Source organism: Filicampus tigris, chromosome 2 (genome assembly GCF_054856515.1).
Source record: "Filicampus tigris isolate MCC_2025a chromosome 2, RoL_Ftig_1.0, whole genome shotgun sequence".
NCBI classification, from domain to species: domain Eukaryota; kingdom Metazoa; phylum Chordata; class Actinopteri; order Syngnathiformes; family Syngnathidae; genus Filicampus; species Filicampus tigris.
The window spans coordinates 5,804,090-5,818,892 of record NC_141218.1 but is presented as its reverse complement, the minus strand read 5'-3'; the positions used below and the strand labels follow the sequence as shown (position 1 = coordinate 5,818,892).

The window sequence follows — 14,803 nt, the reverse complement described above, 5'->3', positions numbered from 1 at the left end:
TTTTCCCTCCAAAGAAACCTTGTAGGTGTACTCAGCGAGATGCTATCATTGACATCATTGCCCCGCCCCCTTGCAGCAACACAGAAAGGCATTATTAAGATTGAACACCGCACCAGGGTTTATAAGCACGAGACAAAAAGCTCAGCAAAATGGAATTACCATAGGACGCAGCACGGCCACAGCGACGACAGCGCAATGTTTTTCATGGTTTTTTTTGTTTTTTTTGCGCCAGTTTTATCAATTACGAAACAAGTGAGTAGGGGGAAGTGGGAGCTGGAAAGGATCAAATTTAAGGCCAACAGCCTCCGGGTTTGTCATTTATCTGGAAGTAAAGATCAAACCTCGCTGACCCTAAACCAACAAGCTCCCTGAACCTGAAAAGGAGATGCTTATTTATATTTGATGAGTCTGCGTGACCTAGAAACACACACGATGACCAGCACGGATAATTTCTAACTTTGGTAAACCTTGTAGGGGGTCATCACCAGAACATGCAGCAGAGCACATGTGGCATCTGTAAAGCCGTGACATTTAGTTGGACTCTAAAAATGCAACAAATCATATTGAACAGGACAGTTTAGCCAGTAAAAACAAGTACAGGGTGTAAATATTTTGTTCCAGCCTATTTAGCTAAAAAAAGTAGGACAGTATGGTAGAGTTAGCCACACCCAACAGCTTACTACAAACTCGTATTGTTTAATAATTATAACCAGGAAGAAAGTCAGAATTCCAGTGACAGTCTGGAATAAGGCACATGGCGATCACTGCGCGAGGTGTCGACAGAGTTTATTTGATTCAATTCCATGCCCCTCAAATCACAGTTGAAATGCACCAAGCAAATCCAGCGACAAAACGTCAGCACCTGAGCGCAACCCGACACCTGATCTTATCTCAACACCGGCCACGCAGCCAGGCGCGCTCTCCAAATATAGAAGCCCATGTATCAGTCAGCTCATCTCCATAGAAGGAACGCGTATATCAATATGCTGCCACCGGCTCTCAACAGGTGTACAACGAGAAACCTTGCTGAAATGTTATTGTCAGAAAAGCTCCAGCACTGTTACAAAAGAGTAGACTGTTCTACGACACAACCAGATTGTACTACATCTTGAACTAGACATGTCTATGAGTGGTAATTGACAATTATATGACTACAATTATATGTTTACTAGACAGTTTGAAGGACATTCAATATACAGTATTCTTACATCGGGGACTAGACAGTATTAAGTCAGGGCAATAGAGTCTTCTACAACAGAGTAGTCGACTGTTTTACAACAGTTGTGATAGAGTATTGTGGTGAGTACCAGGCAGCTCTATGACAGAGTACGAAAGCTCAACTACTGATGCGTGACAGTTTGAATGACAAGGTAATAGACGGGTCTACGAAAAGGTACTGGTCAGTTTTACAGCAGGGCACTAGATAATGAACAGTTCTACGAAAGGTGTGAGACTGGCCTGGTACTACAGAAGTCTATTGTTGGTACTAGACAGTTTGATTGACAGATAGTGATTGGAAAATGAAGCATCAAATATGCTTCATGAACATATTTTTGACTCATCATTATGGCACTGATGGTTTAAATAAAGGTATTTAAGAAATGGCAAGTCTGTGTTCTTTCAGCACAATTTTGAACATAAAGTGCCATGTAGAGGAGTCAAAAAAATACAACAACTGGTTCATGAAGCAAAATTGAAGCTTCATTTTCCCGTCACTTATGACAGGTTACTAGACACTTTCTATCACTGGGCACTAAACTGTTCAACAACAGTGTGCTAGACAGTACTACACTTGGCGTGAGACAATTTGAATGACAAAGTACTAGAGTGGTCTATAAAGGAGCACTAGACAGTTTTGGTTCATGAAGCAAAATTGAAGCTTCATTTTCGCGTCACTTATGACAGGTTACTAGACACTTTCAATCACTGGGAACTAAACTGTTCAACAACAGTGTGCTAGACAGTACTACACTTGGCGTGAGACAATTTGAATGACAAAGTACTAGAATGGTCTATAAAGGAGCACTAGACAGTTTTACGACAGGGCACCAGACAGTTCTAAGACAGTTCTATAAGTAATTTCTTTGGCAGGTGCTATACATGGGGGCCCCAATTCCGTTTCTTGAGGGCCCCTTTCCTGTACTAGACAGTACTACGGTATATTAGAAAGTTGTCCGACAGGTACAAGACAAAGAGGTATTCTGTATATCAAATGTGAATATCTGGATGAAGCCGAGTGCTGCTGCAGCACGAGGAGGACACATGCTGATTAGCATCCACACAAGCTCAGTCAATAAAGCAAAAGAAATCCAAACAAAGTCCCCGCTGTGTAATGAAAAAAAAAAAAAGACTCACACCCCTCCCCGCACCACCACCGCACGCCCATCCAATCAGATAACGCACACAGAGGATTCCGGAGGTGGATACACAAACAAGCCCCAATGCGAGCAAGTCGGCATGAGCCATAAGTCATCGTTGTTATTTAATAAAAGGGCCTGCGGCGTTTTACGACTGACGGGAAAATGTACGCAACATTTTGCAAAGACATGCGGCAGTTAATACTGTATATGGCTTTACATTGACAGATTTGTCACCTTGACTGTATGAATATATATCGCAGGGCCCAACGAGCATTTCGTTAGCAGGACGTCTGTATTATTTGTTGCTTAAATTGGTTCAAATGTGTCTGTCCATTTTTTAAACTCATGAAAAATGGTTTATTACATTGAAAGATTAGTATAATTAGTTAAAAAAAATACTTATATTACAAATTAGAACATTAAAAATGACACCACTTTTTTTTTTTTTTTTTTTTTTACACGAGTATTTTGCCGCCATCTACAAATGCCCCTGCCAATCTGTCACCTCCTTATTTCTACAGTGGGTTCCTTAAACGTTTATTTACTTTCACGATCTAAGTGTTGCTGGCTTACACACAAAACCCTGCAAGAATATGAATAGGCCGACGTGTTTGGTTCCATTATAAGACCCAAGAGAAATGCCAACATGCACAAGGCTCATTTTAATACAGTGAACTCCAATATTAAGATTTTATGGCCCAGCAGCAAAAACGCCTGCCCTATTTTGCACGTATAAAGCCAGGTGTCCTAATACGTTTGTCTAGACGGTAAGATCAGAACGGTGCCAATCATCCCCTCTTCCTATCTGTCTTCTCTTGTTCCACATCAGCAGCGCTATCATCTAAATCGCATTGTATTACCAGTGATGTTTTCATCCAAAGTGATTGCCTCTTACTTTCAATCTGCCGCAGACTTACTTGAGTGTAAACGCCCCCAAGGGACGCCAGAAAAAGGCCACGTCAATCACTTCCACATGCTAAAAAGGCGTTGAGGAAAATAGCCAGAGGGCTAATTGCGCCATACACTTGTCCTTTGAATTGATTTCTGGACCAGATAAATCATTGTTTAAAAAAAAAAAAAAAAAAGCCAATTAAGCGAAGCAACCAAATGATGGATGGAGCTCAAGTGGCTGAGTCAGCACAAAGCGGAGCACTTCTGCACCCCGCACAAAAAGACGACAAGCATGTGATATTTTGCTAGCGGCGGCTTCATAAACATTGATGTCTAACGGCGTCCAGATGGAATTGCTCAGGTGGCCTTTTTTTGGGGCGCAGCTGTAGACACGGACGCATGTTCAACCAAGTGTGCAATCTCAGGGAACTACTACTTGACGCCTCCCAAATCAAACCCAAGAGGATAAACGCAATCAAGAAAAAAAAAAAAAAAAAAAAAACATAAAAAATTATTGTGGTTATTGTGGTTGTGGAGTGGTTAACCTTGGAGTCCGACCCCTACATGGGTGGTAATTACAAAACGGCTAAAATATAAAGAAATAAAAATCCTGGGCACACCCCAAAACTTAGAACAATCTAATAATGCCAAGAAATGAAACAAAATGAATCCAAATAATACATTTGATATTACAATAAATATAGCCAGATGAAAACATTAACACAAACAACAGCAGGTACCGTAATCGACAGTTCCACAACGGATATTAGACATTTCTACTCGGCCTATACCAGACTGCCTCATTTGCATAATATGAGTAGACATTAGAATCGGTAGAATAGTAGACGATTCTCTGAAAGGGCAGGAGACAGTTCAACAACAAGTACAAAACAGTCCTAGTACGACTAAAAATGTGATAAAAGTCGCAATCATGAAGTGGATATTTGACACCGCAGGGGATTCATATACCTTGTCAGACGTCGGCGAGGATTAGTCCTCTCTGATTTGATTTTACAGCCAAAATAAACATTTGTCTACCGTTATTGACCATCTCGCAAGTTCCATAATTGTAAAATGATTTTTTTTTTTTTTTTTTTTTCCCCGCAGCTCTGAACTTTCTGCTTGGGTCTGACAAGCTCATCAGACACCTGATTTTCCCACAGCGATTATCCCTCTAGACACCCGACGTGCTGATAACGACGCACGGAGGTCGTCTGGCCTCATCGATTTCCGTTCGGGAGGCAAAACTTGCACTCAACCTACGACAAGTATGCTCGCGTCCCAATTTAGAATGAGGCAAATACATACATTTGTGAATGGCCATGCTAATTGGGAGTGTGCTAGATGTGTCGGCGGTCCAGGTTGATTTAATGAGACGACCGCGGTCGGGATTAAAGCCTTCGCTTGGGCCTGACGCACTGAGTGAGTTTTACAGCGGCCACGCTAATTAGGCGGCTTTTCCTTCAGATGCATATGAGACGGCGTTCAAGTCTCCCCACCGCAGACCGGTTCCTTCGGCAGATTTTAATCATTTGCCTCTACGGGGTGTCCCCAAAATAACTACTGTCGCTAAATAAATCACCCTGGACGTCCACAATGCTAAAATATTTTTTTTTTTTTTTTTTTTTAGGTGGAAACATTACCTCTCTAAGAAATAACATTTGTCAAAGTGCAACTGGAAGCACCAAATTGTCACAGAAGTGCATAGATCATTTGGAAGACGGTGGAGTTAAATCGATAAGCATTTCGCCATGACCTCACGCCGGCGGATTATATTTTAATGGGGTCTCAAAGACGAGGTTTACGCCGCAAAACCAGTGACGGTCGATGAGTTGAATGAAGGAATTGGATGACATTGGCTCACAATGCCTAATGATCCGTCATATATAGAAAATGACAAGAAATCAACCAGAAAATACACTTTTCCCTCATGATGCTACAATTAAAGTCCACATACAAATGAAATCAGAACATGAACACAAATGACAGGCACTAGACAGTTCTACTAAACAATTCAATGACGGTACTTGACAATTTGTTCTCAGCAGCGCGAGACAATTCCACGCCAACAAGACACGAGACATTTCTTTAAGACAGGTACTAGACCGTTTTTTTTCAACAGTGTAGTAGACAGTTCTTTAAAACGGGATACTAAGCAGTTTTTTTTCTTCTTTAAGACAGAGTTCTTGATAATCATTTCAAACGGAAACAAGGCTAGTCGTTTTTACTAAAGGGTCTTAGACAGGACATGGACTGTTGTCTTCATTTTTTTTTTTTTTGTTGAATCCATGAACATTATCAGCTTGATTGGAAAAATAGTGGAAAACAGTTTGAAAAATATCTTTTATGCGAATAAAATACCTTCAATTCAATGTTATGTCCTTTAATTTAGCTCATAAGGGCTTGTTTGCGACACTAAAGACCCCAATCAAAACGAAGAGTCATTACATTTATTTTGGATTATGTTTTAACACTTCTTTCTTGGGGTCTTACCCTCGGAGAAGTTGATGATCCCCAAGATGTGCAGCAGCTTGATGGAGGCGAACACCAGCACCACGATGCCCACCGTCTGCAGCCCCTCCGTCTCCCAGATAGCGCCCAGCACCGAGCCTCTCTCCGTCCACTCGTCGCCGCCCTGCCCCGAGCCGGAGCCGCCCCCCTCCTCGCCTCCAAAGCCACCAGGGCTGGCGCCCGGTCCCACGCTCCAGTTTCCCCGTGCCCACTCCAGCGCTAAGCCGGGCCGGGCCGGGCGCACAAGCTGGGTGCCCCCCCCCCCCCCCCCCCCCCCCCCGGCACCCGTCCCCTGCCTGCCCGCTCCCCAAATCCAGCAAAAGCTCGTAGCCGTCGGGTCACCAAAGCGATCGCATGGTGTCGGCCAGGACGTGAACTCGATCCAGATGATGACGGGAAAGCGGAGGGAGCAAACTCCACTCTTGCACTTGAGAAGCGCAGACCAAGAGGAGGATGGCGAGGGAGGAGGATGAGGGGAGGTTGTGCGAGGAAGGGAGGGAGGGGGTGAGAACTTGGAGGAGTGACGCTAAGAGAATGTGATACACTCCTTTGGAACACTACATTAGCGTTCACCTATCATGTGGGAACTTGTCCCTAAAACATATTTGCAGTGCTGGGGGGGGTTCAGCAGCAAATAACAGAGCATACCGCCACCTACTGGCCCTTTCAAAAAATTGTTGCTACTTTCACAGAGAGGAAAGAATAATTACTTGTACACTGACAGATTAGTTGTCTGTAAAATTTTTGAAAGATGGGGATTCCAGGATTAAAAAAAACATCTTCTAAAATTGTGTATTTGAGGAAGAATTTTAGTTTTCTGGATTAAAAAAAATGTTCCAGAAAAGAATGGTATCTATTAAAAGATCATATATTTGGGTTAAAGAAGTTGGATATTTTACATGAAAAAGTGCTTTTATTTTAGTAAAGTTGTGTGTTTCTAGAAGAAACATTGCATACTAGTCACTATATTTGAAAATAGTTATACTACAGCAGCCGATAGAGATGTAACGATTAATCGAAAATCGATTTAAAATCGATGCACCTCATTTAACCGATTGATCGATTTGATGAGCAGCGTTGGTTAGTTTGACCCTAGCAAACATTTTTTGCTGTACTAGAATAAAGTGTAATTGCACATCCACTACAGTAGGGGGCAGTGGCACTCATTGTCAGAGTTTGCGCAGCGAGTATCAACAATGTTTAAGTTATTCAGCAGATTTATATTTCTTTTTTTTATAAAAATCTTTCATGTTAATAAGGATACAATGTTATGCAGATGTGTATGTATTACAATTTTATAAACGTTAGCATTTATAGATGCAGCTCAGAGTTGACGGGGTGCAAAATATTTTATCCTTCCTGAGGGGCTGCAACAGAAAATAATTGACAAGCACCATACTACGGTATTATTTTTGATCTAATACATATGTAAGTAAGTTTGTGTGTCTTAAGTTATTACAATATAATTTTTACCTGTATGCATGCGTTTTTTTCCCTACCTTGAAAATAATTTAAAAAAATATTGTATAGATTTTTATTGTTGGGGAAAAAAAATATCCTTCATTTGAGAATGCATATGTTTTTTTTTTTTTTAGAAATAATAAAATACTGAGGGTGCCCGATATTTGCAAGGGCGAGAAACCCTTGAATGTTGAAAATGCACAGATAACAGATGACCCCTAAAATATTTGGGGATTGCCTATAGTTGGCACAAGATAGCAACAAAGGACTACTTTTGTCTAAATGAAGTTCCTCAATCCACTTCAAATTGTTTTGCTGGCCACAAGACAACATGCTACATTACAATAGCCATGCCAACCAAGAGCGCCAAAAGAGAGTAAAATGCAACTCTGTCTTTAGTCCGTTCATCAGCATCCAACGTCCGCGATTCTTCTCGGAATTTTCATTAACTCGCTTCAAGTGAACCGTGAACGGCGCTGCTCGCTCCCTCATCAATCAAAGCTGCTTGGCACGTCATCTACGGATGACAAGGAGGGGGACACAATTAGAGGGGACACCTGCAGCGACTTAGTGTGCCGCCGATTGAAAGCCGTCCGTCGCCTTTGGTGACGAGGTGGAAGGGCGAAGGTGTGGAATCACAAGGAGCAAACAAAGTATTTCATTTTGCAGCTAACTGTTCTTTTGTGCTATAAGAGTGTTATTGAAAAGGGGAAAAAAATGTGGTGGAATTGAAGTTGTTTATGTTGTAGAAATATAAAAGAAAAAAAAAAAGTCAAGCACATTTCTTTCAATATCTCACTTTTCTTCTTGATAATACACTTTTTGCAAAAAAAATATAATTTTTCTTGATATATATACAGAACTGATTTTGCAAAAAAGTGATTTTTTCCTCCAAAATGACTTTCTTGAGAATACAATTTTTCCCTCAAACTAAGCAACTTATTTTCCAGAAAATATCCATCTTTTTTTCTAGAATATATATATATATATATATATATATATATATATATATATATATATATATATATGCATGCCAATACCTCCAAAATACCAAGACCCCCGCCCTAAAAAAAAAAAAAAAAAAATACAGTTTACTATTCTCTTAAGATATTAAAGTAGACCCCTGCTATTCTTGACGGAAAGAGACTGGGCCACAGGGGTGGAGCTACAAGGTGATCAAGGGTGGCCATGGCCACCACTCGTCACTCTCTGGCCAGCCCAACATCTAGGGTAATATTTTCATACCTGTGACTTTTCTGCCACAGTCATGATTTCATGAAATAAAATGCACATACTCTTAAGACAAGCAGGAACTAACCAAAGTAAAAAGCACCGAATCCCATTGTGACTAATTTTTGTGTCATTGTGTTTTTTTAAGATATTGGAATGAACGAACACACTATGCAAAATGCCGTCAGCCGTCTGTCAATTGAACATTAATTAGCTGTTAGCTAGCAAATCATTGCATGAGATAGAAGACATCTATGAGATAGTACACGAGAGCAAAGCAATGGCATTACTGTATCCTACAAATAAAATTCAGTAAAAATCTGCTTTCTACTTCGACTCGTTCCTGCTTCCATTATGAGTGTGTGAGGCAATGTTCTGTATTTGTGCGTTTAATTTTATAAAACCCTGAGTGTGGATGGTATGATAAACAATGACTCTGGTTACAGGTGTTGCAAGCATGCAAACAATGTGTGCGCATGCGGCCATACCTTAGTGCGGTCTTAGTTTAAAAAAAAAAAAAAAAATATATATATATATATATATATATATATATATATATATATATATATATATCGGCCTATGTATCGTTTTTTTTAAAGTCAATGGCTAGCGGATAAGTACGCAGCGGTCCACTGTATAACTCGTAGTGTGATAATCTTTATTCATTTACTTTTTTATGTTGCCCCAGATGAATTGGCTCCACCCTCACCAATCTCGCTGACACATGCCAACAGCGCCACCTACTTTTCAATCAACGAGGCCTATTCATGTAGGCTGACTCGAAGAGGAAGAAAATAAACGAGTGACAGCGTTACAAAAGATGAGCGGCCCGCGTGCGCGAGCCGATAACATTGAAGAGCCTGTCGTTTGATTTACGCCCCACGCCGTTCGTCAGCGGGCCGGCGACCGGGACGACGGACGAGCAAAAAGGTCAGCGGCCGGCGGGGATGACGACGGCGGCGGCGGCGGCGGGGACGACGGGGAGACATAAAAAAGGTAGCCGCGACCCAGGAGGGTCGGAGCCGCTGTCGGTTCCGGCCAGCGTGAAATACGACTGGCAGAGCTCATCAACACCAGCAGGAAAAATCGATCGATTTGTAATAATGTTATTCAGTCAGTTTCAGACAATTGGAGGATATTAGTATTTATTGCTGGAATTGTGGCATAAAAAAAACGACGCGCAAACAAGTAGATGGAACAGCTGAGGCTATTTTGAGGAAAAAAAGGCTAAACCCCCACCCCCAAAAAACGTTTTTTTGACAAGATTGTGAATTGAACCACTTTCATTGGATGTCCTAATTACTTTAAGCCAAACAGACATTTCCAACTGAAAACCTACTTTTTGATGCACCATAACAAGACGGTTAATCATTAAAGTTGAAAGGGATTGTTCCGAAATGACAAGTGTACACCGAAGCTAACTTTCGGGGCCCTTTCCCGCTCGTCTTACCGGCGTAGCCGACGTCCAACAAGCCAAACTGCTCCAGAACCTTCACGACGAGGACCGCCACAGCCAGCACGGCCATCATCTCCAGACCCTCCAAGTTCATGCCGACGGACCATCAAAACGCCGCTCAACGAGCGAGTGCCGCTCTTAGACGAGGGCGACGACGACAACCAGGAGGAGGAGGAGGTGGAAGAACATGCATGGGGCGACCATGTTTGCTCAGCACGTGTATTTACCAAGCTTTCAAATGTAGATAATAGCTTTTAAAAAAGAAAGATGTGGTATGTTTCCAGCAAATTTAAATGATTGAATATTTTAGATTTTTGAGGAAAAAAAGTTACTTTTGGAGAACTATTTTTTTTGTCTTGTGAGCAAAAACATTTAAGAGGGAAGCTACGGCAGCATTCTGGTAACTCAACAACAACTACAAATTCGGCTAATATTGAACAATTGGTGACGAAAAAGGCTTCAAGATGTTCACCATCGATTTTTACGTACAAACCAAACAAAACAAAGACAATTAGCCACTAATTGAATGCTAACACATAATAGGGAAACACCACAGACAGACTAACATCGGTATTGCGGTAGTTACGAACTTTTAAACAACTTCTATTTGAACACAAATGGTACCAAAACGTGCAGACAGCATACAAGAATACACAGAGGCATATATTCTTTATCCTCAGCAAAAGCCCAAAATATTTCTGCAGTTGAGGTGTGACCACCTTTTGTGTTTCATCACCAAATCTACGTGCAGTATGCCAGTATGTATTACACTGCCCCCTGGTGGCTAAAACACACATTCCGGATTGAGCAGCACAATGTCCACTGAATTATATGACGCACACCGTTTTTCGTTCGAAAATTTTCTTGAAGATATTTTTTTAATTCACACATATTTCAGAAAAAAAAACCAAGTCCTTTCCTTTTAATCAAAAAATACGATCATTGCTGACAACTGACTTTTCTTTCCCTGAAAAATGTAAATATGTCAAACCTGCTTACTTTATGATGTACAATATGCCCTTTTTCTGGAAAATGATGTCCTAATGCCACTAAGCAAAAAAAGAAAAAAAAAAATGCAAAAGAGTAAGCCAACTCAACCGTGTTGCTTTCTGATCGCCACAGGTGTTTGCAAGGGCGCAATCAAGGCCTGGCAAATGGGAGTCACAAATAATCAGCACAGTGTGTCGTATCAATCAGTGTGATTGGTGGCAAAGCTAATTAGTGGCGTGTGCGTGCATGTGTGTTGACACCTGCACACCGACAAGCTCCGACATGAACACATTGCCATTTGGGATATTTCCACACTAGATGCTAATAAAAGGTTTCAGTGCAGCTAAATAGAACATCAGATCGTAATCTGAACATACTACACACAAATTTGCCTTTAGGAATACTGACTTTTGATTGATAGTAACGATTTTTTAAACACGAGCAAGCTTTTGAAAATAAAATCTGTTTACATGCTTTACATCAATGAAATGATTACACTGGTCAACATTATTAGCTATTGCATATATTATTAGTGATTATTACTACTATTATTATGAGAACCTGATGTGCTAGAGAAAAAAAAACAGGGCAGATTCAGAATCAGTGCAAAAAACGTATCTAAAAAAGTTCTGATTAAAAAAAATGAGTACAAAATTGTTGACCAGTGTTAATTTGGGATTTTAAGAAAACAGGCAATATAGATAAGGTTTTTTTTAACAGATTATTTTTGGGATTACATTTCATAATGACTGCCACTGCCAATTTGTGCATAAATGGGGCACAACATATCTCATCTCATGCAATCTTGTAAGTCATGAGAACTAATTAATCGCATTGTAATCCTATTTATTAGAAGGCAAATGCAAGCAGTGCTGTACTTTCTTCTGTGATGTTGCCTCCACCGAGTGGACACAGATAGAAACTGCAAACCATAGCTGGAAAGAACTACTGACAAAAAAAAAAAAGGAAAATGAAAAAAAAAAAAAAACACTTCAATAGGACATTTTAACCTCGGTTCCTCAAAAACAGCAATAATGCTCCAGGGAATTTTTAATGACCTCCAAAAGAAAGTCATTAACATTCAGTAATTATGTAAATTACTGAATGTAAGCATTTCAATCAATATTTTGTGCATTTCCTCTCAGATTATCCATCCATCCATTATCTATACCGCTTATCCTCACAAAGGGTCGCGGAGCGTGCCGGAGCCTATCCCAGCTGTCTTCGGGCAGTAGGCGGGGGACACCCTGAATTGGTTGCCAGCCAATCATTGGGCACACAGAGACAAACATCTGCACTCACAATCACACCTAGGGGCAATTTAGAGTGTCCAATCAACCTACCATGCATGTTTTTGGAATGTGAGGCGGACGTGCTAACCAGTCCATCACCGTTCCGCCCCCTCTCGGATTAGACTTTCCTTTTTTTTCAAATTGTGAAATGGGTCAAACGGAGAGTTGCATGACAGGAACGTTAACAAGCAAGTATCTTTTTTCCATTGTTGCGGGAAACATCAGCATTAGCTGCGTGATGAACGGCGAGTGTGGCCGTCAACGTTCCCCGCTGCGTCCCGCTTGTTAGTGGAGCTCCTAATAGCCAACAACCACAAACCAGCATTGACCATCTGGGAACAAATCGGAAACATTTGCAGCCCTCGTCATCAATCGGGCCCGAAAGAAGCGACGGGCCGGCCGGCGGACTGTCATTGTCGCGTCCCATCTGGTACTGGTGAACAAGATGCACGCGTGTGACAATCGAGGCCAGCGCAAACTCACCGAGTTAGAATATTGAGGCACCGGGATGCACACGCAAATGGGTCAGCACAAGCAGAGTTTTGAAGATTTCGGGTGTGAGGATTGCAAAAGTTTGGTAAGGTGGGCCGGCTATAAAATAGAACCTGAAATAGACCAACGTCGATGCAGTACAGACACCAAGGAGCAGCGCCACAGAATCGGCGCGCAGCACAAAGTTCCTACATCAGTTATATACAGACGGACGGCCATTTTGAGAGCGGAGGACAAAGAGAATGAGAGGTTTTTAGAAAAAGGACGAACTAAGCAAGGACGGAAGTGGGTTGTAACCGTCTATAATCGGGTCAAGTACTGACTGACGTGTTGTGTTGGGTTCTTTTGAAAAGAAAGACCACTGTTCTCTTCTGCGATACCACGCGGCTGCTTCTGTTAACTGCCTGCGACAAGTCAAGTCAAATTTATTTCTATAGCCCTTAATCACAGGAAAGTCTCAAAGGGCTTCACATGCCCATAGCTGACAGCAGATAAACGACATCCCCTGATCTTAACTCCCAAGGAGGGCAAGGAAAAAACTCAAAAGACCCATCTGGGTAAAAATGAGAAACCTTGAGAAGGGACCACAGATGGGGGAATCCCCCTTCCAACAACAGGATGCCCATTTCACTGACAACTGACAGAAACACGCCCGGCCTGTTTTGCGTGTGTAATTCGCCAATACTTCAGACTGAATGTGAAATAACATGACGCGCCACTTGTCTTGTGCGTGACCGGGGGAGGGGATCGGGTGGGGGCAGGGGGGCGGACTGGTGAAATCTAAGACGAGGACGGACAGGGCCGGAGGTAGATTATTTTTATGAATAAGGACGGAGGGACAGTGACGGAAGGGTGCCCAGGACATGGATGGAGGACGGACAGGCAAAATAGGGTAAAATGCCCATCTCTGTTTTTCTAAAGCGCAGGTGTCCAACTCAAGGCCCCGGGGCCAGATCCAGCCCACCACATAACTTTATGAAGGTAAATCATCTGCATCAACTTGCAACATGCTCTTTGCTAAAATAGGAAAATTGCAAATTGTCATAACTCTTAACCCATTCACCGCCATTGACGCCTGTAGACGTCAAAAATCAATTTTAACTGGTCTGGCGGTGAATGACAAGCATTTTTTTTTGCTTTGAAAATAAACTGAAAATTTGTTAACTTCGTACTGGCTTCTGATGTCAAACGTAGTTATCCATCAATTTGTTGTATTTATCATGTGATAGATAATAGTGATATTATCTGATAGATAATATAAGGCGATCATACGTTTATATGGATTCACAGTCATAAGGTTCCTCCAAGGGAAACCATGTGAGCCACAACAAAAATGTACAACTTTTTCTAAAAAAAAAAAATATTTTTTTTTAACTACAGAACATGTTTTCTTTCAAATGTCTTTTTTTTTTTTTTTTGATGGAGCTATTATTGACTGATGTGGATTGACTGAAGACACATTATCAGCGCACTGATTTATTTGGTGTTTGTGGTCTGACGATGGGGAGGCTAACTACCTGTGGCTCGGGTTTGCTTCCATCAGGGAGCATGCAGGTTGTAAGGTAACCATGGATACAAAAAAAAAAAATGACAGCTGCTCTCCCCTCAGTGGGCCCCGCGTTCTCTGCTGTCTTTTTCCAAACAACAGAAGGCCCAACAAAGACACCCGGAGCCGGCGTCAGGAACGCGGCCCACAACGGTGCGCTCGGAGGATGAAGAGGATGAGGGGGATGAAGACAACGGAGCCCCTCTACGTGCCTTTCAGTGGTTTCTTGTCGCAAACAACTCATTTGACCAGTTGGTAGCCTGAGTAAGCAGCTTACTCCCACGCGACAAAAACACAAACATTCAGATCCCGACCACGCACACAATGCGCCGAGCACCTGAGGGGGCTTGTTGGGCTTGTGGGACAGCCAGTGCTTGTCATGCAAACTACGGAGATAAATGGCAGGCTGCAAAGTGGCTTGTTAAGTTCCTCTTTCCATTATTTGCCTCCATGGAGAGAGGGAGCAAGCATTTTTGTTTGGAAGTACACAAAACGATTAGGCTGATTTACACGATGAGGATTTTGGAGCCGATGACCGATCAGCGAGTTTAAAAAAAAAAAAAACTAAAAAAAA

At 41.8% G+C, this 14,803-nt stretch overlaps 1 protein-coding gene across 6 annotated transcripts in view; it reads right to left on the bottom strand.

Annotated features, from left to right (window-relative positions):
* The window catches only part of kcnip4a (potassium voltage-gated channel interacting protein 4a), a 49,579-nt gene that overhangs the window by 11,101 nt on the left and 23,675 nt on the right, over positions 1–14,803 (bottom strand). The gene's annotated exons all lie outside the window — the stretch shown is intronic.